Source organism: Nanorana parkeri, unplaced genomic scaffold (genome assembly GCF_000935625.1).
Source record: "Nanorana parkeri isolate BGI_ZX_2015 unplaced genomic scaffold, ASM93562v1 scaffold228, whole genome shotgun sequence".
In the NCBI taxonomy this organism is placed as follows: Eukaryota; Metazoa; Chordata; class Amphibia; order Anura; family Dicroglossidae; genus Nanorana; species Nanorana parkeri.
The window spans coordinates 916341-924896 of record NW_017306496.1 but is presented as its reverse complement, the minus strand read 5'-3'; the positions used below and the strand labels follow the sequence as shown (position 1 = coordinate 924896).

Below are 8556 nucleotides of genomic sequence, written 5' to 3'. Positions count from 1 at the left end.
ATTCTCTCTTTAGACAGTTGTCACCATAATAAATATCCCCTAATAAGACTTCTACTGTATGCCTGTTCCAAACAACTCAAACTATTGGATTTCCCATCACTTTTGATCCTGATGCATCTAGGACAAAGAGAGGGTGGGGGGATCTCCCCAACGGGGACAGAGGCCGCCATAAAAACAAACAGGGTGTTCCAACTCTTACCTATTCTACCCAAATATAAAAAAGAAAGTTTTTGCTTAATATACACTTTAAAGCCAAACTTTTCTATTTGAAAGTTTTGGATAGAGTGGGGAATCATACTAATGTCTGGTTTTTATTGATGCCTGTGCCCCGGCTGGCAAGATTCACTCAATTTGCGCTCTCACGCTCGGCTTGCATAGTACAGTGGGAGTGTTTCCCCCCTCATTCATACAGCCAGGAGGGGCTGACACATCCAAGCAGAAATATACATCAGGCGGTCAGTGTGCCTGCTAATGCCGGTGAACCAAACCATCCCTGGACAGCTCAGTACACTGACCCTGTGTACAGAGTCGATCTTAGCAGATCTGGTCAAAAGAAGACCAATCAGAGAGCTCACAGTGCAGTGTTTCACAGTCTATCTGACCAAAGAAAATCTGCAGATAATCTATAGGTGTATGGCCAGCTTTAGACTGGTTCTTCCAGCCTCTCTACTCCTCCATTGCAACGGTCTAAGGTCCCATAAATTATCGCGTTCTATATAGAGTGTATTGGCCGAGGGACATACCATCACTGGAGACAGGCTGGGTGGGGAAGTACTATCACAGTCGACCTGTGACAATGAGACTGTCACAGGTCGACTCAGTAGATTAAGAAGTGAGCGAACACATACCGGCGTTCACTCACCTCTCGATCCTGTCACGGCTCTCTGCCGTGACAGGGGAGTGGCTGGATTCCCCCCTCCCCACTCCAAACCTCCAGCGCTGACTGGCGGAACGGACGGGGGAGGGGGCGGGTACAGCAGGCTCTACCTTTAGATAGGCAGAGCCAGCTGTCACTCACGCAGCTGGGCGGATCCCGGCACAATTGTCGGGATCCGCTTCAGCTGCGGCGTCTCAGTATACCGTGAGCTGCAGCTTGCGGTATACTGAGCCTAGGGTGACGGGAGGACGCTAGTTTGTGTCTTCCCGTTACCCTAAGGAGAACTATGGGGAAAAGCCTTAACCCCATAGTTCTCCTTTAACCCTTGCAGTGGGGGGTAGCCCCACTTCATAGGTTAAGATCCCCCCCAGAGTTCTGCTTTAACGCCCTCAATACCAGAATGATTCTTCATTCATGGCAAAAAAATGAGATCACCTTGGGATAACCACTTTCCTAAAAGAGGTCATAATGGAGGTGTTCGTACTGTCCTGACATTTTTATTTTAATAGAAAGTAAGAGAAGCAGGGTTTTTTTCCCCAAAAAATTTTTGTTTTTTCTCCTATATATAGTGAAAAATAAAAAACCAGCGGTTATTAAATACCGCCAAACGAACACTCTGATATAAAATAATTTGGGCACGGTGTGGCATGGCCAAGTAATTGTCAGAGTATCACAGCGTTAAAAAACTGAAAAAATGGCCTGGACAGGAAGGGGTGTAACATGCCGGTCCTGAAGTGGTTAAAAGCCAACGGGTGGGTAGAAATGAAGGGCGAGTGTATGTGTACACAGCTCCAGGGTGCGGCAATCAGCAGAGCATGGGGCACACAGCAAATCCATGACTACCAGCATCATAAAATCAACTTTGCCGACTCAGGTAAAGATCAGAAACAATATCTTAAAGGTCCAAGCAGCAATATATGACCAGCTCTGGCCTATACATACTATGTGTAAGTATTGAAAAGCCCAGATTGCCAGTTATGGAGACCTGCTGATTGTACATCCCATAGGGACAGCAATGTCCATGGGCCACTCCTATAGAACGCACTTAGGGTGACTGAAATGTATCGACACAACATGAGAATCAGAGGCAGTCAGAAAGTCATCATCTATGGTGTGAAAGGTGGGTATGTTGCTGTCATGTTCCAGAGATATGGACACAGACAGAGCCGAGCGCACACAGTGATCAGCCAGCGCATTGTACGCACCTGTCACTCGCACTCTTCTCCCAGAGGATTCTCTCTTCTTCCGGGAGACTTTGCATTATTTTTGCTCTTTGCTCCACCCACTTGATTGCGATTGGCCGGTTTTTCTCCTTCGTCTGCTAGTGCTGCCTTTTAGTTCCGCCCACCAGGCGAGCCAGGTCTGAGACACACCCGAGCAGCACTGCAGACGTGTTAACCGTTTCAATGCCAGGCTGTGTACTGCTCGGACTCGTGTGCCTCACGTGATGATCCCGTCCCGTCTTCTCTAGGTTAAGAAAACCCCAACCACGTTTGAGTGGGGTGTCATTCTGCTGCACCACACTGCGCTGAAAATGTCACTCCAATCATGATGTTAGGGGTAATGAAACAAACATCAAAGTAAAACTCATCATACACTTTATGCTGATGACTGATTTACACTGACCTCCGATGTAACGGGTATTTACACTGACCTCCAATCCAATGTAATGGGGGTATTTACACTGACTTTCGTTCTAACAGGGGTATTTACATGGACCTCCAATGTAATGTGGGGTATTTACATGGACCTCCAATGTAATGTGGGGTATTTACATGGACCTCCAATGTAATGTGGGGTATTTACGCTGACCTACAATGTAACGGGTATTTATGCTGACCTACGATGTAACAGGGGTATTTACACTGACCTCCAATGTGATGGGGGTATTTACGCTGACCTCAGATGTAACGGGTTTTTACGCTGACCTCCGATGTAGCGGGTATTTACGCTGACCTCCGATGTAACGGGTATTTACGCTGACCTCCCGATGTAACGGGTATTTACACTGACCTTTAATGTAACGGGGGTATTTACACTGACCTCCAATGTAACAGGGGTATTTAAGCTGACCTCAGATGTAACAGGGGTATTTACACTGACCTCCAATGTAACAGGGGTATTTACACTGTCCTCCAATGTAACAGGGGTATTAACACTGATCTCAGATGTAACGGGGGTATTTAAGCTGACCTCAGATGTAACAGGGGTATTTACACTGACCTTTAATGTAACGGGGGTATTTACACTGACCTCCAATGTAACGGGGGTATTTACACTGACCTTTAATGTAACGGGGGTATTTACACTGACCTCCAATGTAACGGGGGTATTTACACTGACCTCCGATGTAACGGGGGTATTTACACTGACCTCCAATGTAACGGGGGTATTTAGTAACATAGCAGGTGAGGTTAAATAAAGACCAAGTTCGTGTGTGTTTTTAACACTTCACATATCGTTGTATATTCAGTGACTGAAGAAACTCATCCAGCAGTCTCTTGACCTATTCTACTTGATCAGCGGATCGCACTACCTGTAGAAGGAGATTCCACATTTTTACTACTCGCACAGTAAAAAAACAACCCTTGTGCGTTCTAAGATTGAACCCCCTCTCTTCTATCCTCTTGTTGTGTCCACGAGTTCTCAATGCTGTTTTCAGTGCATATTGTGCTCCCCAGTGATGTTTTGAAGACTGCAATAAGGTCCCCTCGTAATCGCCTCCTTTGTAAGGAGAATAATACAATTGTGTGAGGCAATCTTCATGGGTCATGCACCCATATGCATAACTTACAACATTAAATGGCATATACCAATGTGTGGCACATGCTTCCGTTTGATCCAGGTCTTGCTGAAGTGCACATATCTCCTGTTTGGAATTTACGGCCCTACACAGTTTTGTATCATCAACAAAAATGGAGATCAAACTAATTATGCCAATCTCTGTGTCATTGATGAATAGGATAAAAAGGATTTGTCCCAGGACCGACCCCTGGGGCACCCCACTCCTGACTTTTGCCCAATTAGAGAATGAGCCAATCATTACTACCCTCTGGGTCCGTTCTTGTAGCCAGTTTTACACCCATGTGCAAACAATTTCCTCCAAACCTATCAACCTTAGTTTGTTAATTAGACATTTGTAGGGTACTGAATCGAACGCTTTACCAAAGTCCAGATACACCACGATACACTGACCTCCAATGTAACAGGGATATTAACACTGATCCCAGATGTAACAGGGGTATTTACACTGTCCTCCAATGTAACAGGGGTATCTACACTGTCCTCCAATGTAACAGGGGTATTAACACTGATCTCAGATGTAACATGGGTATTTAAGCTGACCTCAGATGTAACGGGGGTATTTAAGCTGACCTCAGATGTAACAGGGGTATTTACGCTGACTCCCAATGTAACCCTTTTGCTGCCAGGTGGACAGGCCCTTCTTTTTATTTATTTTTTAAATTTTCAATACTTTTTATTTGATGGTAGTGACAGGCAGTACAGAGGGAGCAGTTGATGGTGGGGACAGGCAGTACAGAGGGAGCAGTTGATGGTGGGGACAGGCAGTACAGAGGGAGCAGTTGATGGTCGGGACAGGTAGTACAGAGGGAGCAGTTGGGTATTTACACTGATCTATGATGTAACGGCTATTTACACTGACCTCCAATGTAACAGGGGTATTTATGCTGACCTCAGATGTAACAGGGGTATTTATGCTGACCTCAGATGTAACAGGGGTATTTACACTCTCCTCCAATGTAACAGGGGTATTAACACTGATCTCAGATGTAACAGGGGTATTTACACTGTCCTCCGATGTAACAGGGGTATTTACGCTGACCTCAGATGTAACAGGAGTATTTACGCTGACCTCCAATGTAACAGGGGTATTTACGCTGACCTCAAATGTAACAGGGGTATTTACGCTGACCTCCGATGTAACAGGGGTATTTACGCTGACTCCCAATGTAACCCTTTTGCTGCCAGGTGGACAGGCCCTTTTTTTTATTTATTTTTTATATTTTTTAATTTTTCAATACATTTTATTTGATGGTAGTGACAGGCAGTACAGAGGGAGCAGTTGATGGTGGGGACAGGCAGTACAGAGGGAGCAGTTGATGGTGGGGACAGGCAGTACAGAGGGAGCAGTTGATGGTGGGGACAGGCGGTACAGAGGGAGCAGTTGATGGTGGGGACAGGCTGTACAGACGGAGCAGTTGATGGTGGGGACAGGCTGTACAGAGGGAGCAGTAGAGAAAGGACAGTTAAAAGAGGACAAGCAGCACACACAGGTTTTTAAAATTAAAAACTAAAAATATTTATTAGGAAATAAATCAAATAAAATGTTTTGAAAAGAAAATAAGAATAAAATACTTTAAAAAATGTCGGCCTGACATTTTTTGCATTTTGGTGCACCTCTAGTACTTGAATGCATTTTGAAAGTTTAACTCCTGAGTTTAGTGTCACTTAACTTTCAGTAGATCTGCAGTTGTCAAACCAGCAAAATGTTAAAGGAGGAGAAGGACGAAATGATAGATCACAGTAAAGTGTATGAAAGTGGCTCATTTTATGTAAAAGGTAAATACGTAAATACATAAAAACGTGAACAATAATAGATAACCCTGAGTAAGGTTTACCACTTCAATAGATAAATAACGTTTCTCTTTTTACCTGTGCTAGTGTCTATAATGCTTTAAGCAGGACCCCTGCCAAAACTTAAACAGGTCTATTCACAAAAGGGTGACGAATTTGGAGAAGGCAGGAGAAGTGAACAATCTAGGACAACATAGCTGAACTGGGAAGTGAGCTGAATTGTAGAATGTTTCCAGTTCAGCTATGTTGTCCTAGATTGTTCACTTCTCCTGCCTTCTCCAAACTCTTCACCCTTCAGTGAATAACCCTGTTTATTTTAGTTTTGGATAGATTGGGGAAGGTCTGGAACCTCTGTTAGGATGCTATTGCTGTTTGTGCTTGCTCTTGGAATGTGTTCTCTTACTTACTATGGACGCAATCGCATTAGTGACAGATGCAAACGAAAAATTACTTTTTTAGCACAGTGTGGAAGGTGTTGAACTTCTATCAGCTTTAATTACTGTGTTCTCACTGGAAACCTTTCCTTTTTTTCTGGCTGGTCACCGGGACAGAAAATCAGGGTACATAGCAATTGAAGCTGGCAAGGGTTCTAACCTTTACTTTATCCAAAACTAAATCAAAAACAAAATCCCATCAAGTTTAGTTTTTACCTGATACATGTAACTTTTTTTGTTTGTGCACCATATTACACCACAAATTGTTCCTGTGGCGATCTCCTTATTTCATGCATAATTGCTATAACAGATAGACCTGAGATTAAAGAAGAACTCCAGTTAAACATGTTATTAACGCCTGCAATGGGGCTACCCCTGCACTGCAAGGGTTAAGTGCTCATTTTTGTCTAGGCGCTAAATCAAAAGTTATACTCACCAGACCTTCCGAGCTGGCTCCCTGATTCTGTGATCACTGAAGTGTGTCCTCACATATACACACAGTCTATGCACAGTGTAAAGAGTGTGGCGATACCAGGATCCTTGGACCACTGCAGCAGAGGGGAAGAGACGCTCGAGACACCGGTCTAAGAACAAGCTGCCTGGGATGGTCTGGTGAGTATCATAGACACAAACAAGTACTTAACCCTTGCAATGCGGGGGGTGGCCCCATTGTATGAATTAATAAACATTTTCCTGGACTTCTCCTTTAAGGGACACAAATATGCAAGAACACCTTTTTTTCCTTAAACTGAAGAAACAAAATATGAGGGCTCAGCAGTGTGAAAGACAGTTGCAGCTTGAATAAGGTTATGCAGTCTCTGTTCAGCACACTGGGCGGTTAGACGGGCCTCCGGGTCCGGGTCCCAACAATCCTCCAGGACTTCCCACAATGTATCGTAGAGCTACACAAAAGATCATAAGCAGTGTTACTTACTAGACAAAAAGCACATCACAGACATTTATCAAAATTCTTAAAGCAACACCTGTGTGGCAAAGTAACTGGGCTGCATGATAGAAGACATGTTTCCCCACCACCCTGATCCAAGGTACGGGGGAACACATGACACTTTCCTCTGCTTTCCACACAATCAGCTTTTCAAAAAGCCATCTCCAGTATTTGTATCTTGAAGCCTAACACTTCCTGGTAGCATTGAAAGCCCCATGTTGCCTGCAGCACTTTCCTATTGGCCATTATGGCCACCCACCATAAGGATGGGCTTAAAAGGACGGTGATGGAGGTGACAGGACAGATCTAGAGAGTCAAAATGTGCAAATGAAAGTGCTGCAGGATTTGGCAGGATAATGGAGTGCTGGAGATATTGCAGGCATTAAAGGATGAGTACACTTTAAAACGTACTGCGCAGGAGCCGCAAGGAAAAGGAGACATTTTACGGCAGAATGTAAATAGACAATGCAGGCCAGTCCTGTTGGAACTCAGTAAATATGCATCTGTGCAGGGGGAGGGTGGGATTGGTTAAGGCAGCTTAAAAAGGGACCAAAAGGATACGTGCACTTTGTTTTAAAGTGAACCTATGCTTTAAAATCTACCAGGCATAACAGGTGTACTTTAACCAGCAACTGCTTCACGTTCCCTCTGGATACTGGTCCTGAAAAACACAGTTGTGGCAGAGGGTCACCTGGGCTTTGTCATAGTATTCCATTGGTTTTAGTAGCAGACAGTTTAGGTCTTAGAGCAGTGAGAGGTTGAAAAATTACATAAGTTTATGAGACGTTTGAATAAGCGAATAGATAAGCCAAACAAGGTAGATATTTCTTGTAGATTAAAATGTGCACATGGGGGATATGTTTGACTAAAAACATCTATGCTTGTGTATTGCCTTTAGATGCATCCGTGTCAGAAAAATCAAGCACGGGGCCATGCCTGTTGATCCATGCGTGCACATGGGAGGCAGGGTAGTCAAGCAATCAGCCATGCCTGACGGCATAGAATTACATTGGCTCATATGTCTGTGCATAGGATTGTGCTTGCTAATGTGTGCACATACACACTGCCTTAGTGCCTCTAGCACCAAGATGCCTATTTAAATGTAAGCATCATTGAGGAAAGCTGAATGGTCGTCAGCTGCTGCTACCTGTGACCTGTCTTTTGTATGGCCTAACTGTGCTTTGACCCGGCTTGCCTGACTTCACTGTATACTGATTCTCAGCTGCTGACCCTGGCTTGTACCGTAGCATCGCGCTCTGCTGCTAGGTTGTGCCTAACCCTGGCTTGTGCCCTGACATCGTTCTCTGCCTATCATTTTTTTTTACCTCTGCCGCCTGGCTGTGTCTGACCCAGGTATGTCCTCTCACCTTGCTGTTTTCCTGATGTCCCTTGGCTGCCTAGCTGATGCTGATCCTGGCTTCTGGCACCCTCCAGTTTCCATATGGCCTGCTGACTCCTCGATGCATCCAGACCTGCTGTGGGCACCCGTGCCACTCCTTATCTTGGATATTCTGTTCCAACTCCAGGGGGTGCTAGACAGGAAGTGTAAGGGAAACCCTCACATCTAAATATCTGCCCTAAAGAGTATACCTCTGCTTTAAGTGTTACTTTAGCCAGGAAATGAACATTCAGATCTCTACTTATTGTCAACCAGCAGTATACGAACTTAAAACAAAGCCCTCACTGACCTCAGTGTGCATAGC

The 8556-nt window shown here is 44.6% G+C and overlaps 1 protein-coding gene across 1 annotated transcript in view; it reads right to left on the bottom strand.

Moving 5' to 3' along the window:
• The window catches only part of PRR13 (proline rich 13), a 17916-nt gene extending 15814 nt beyond the window's left edge, over positions 1-2102 (bottom strand). Inside the window, exon 1 of the mRNA XM_018556226.1 lies at positions 2083-2102. The gene's annotated coding sequence lies outside the window, so the exon portion shown is untranslated. The remainder of the gene's footprint in view (positions 1-2082) is intronic.
• Positions 2103-8556: the final 6454 nt, after the last annotated feature.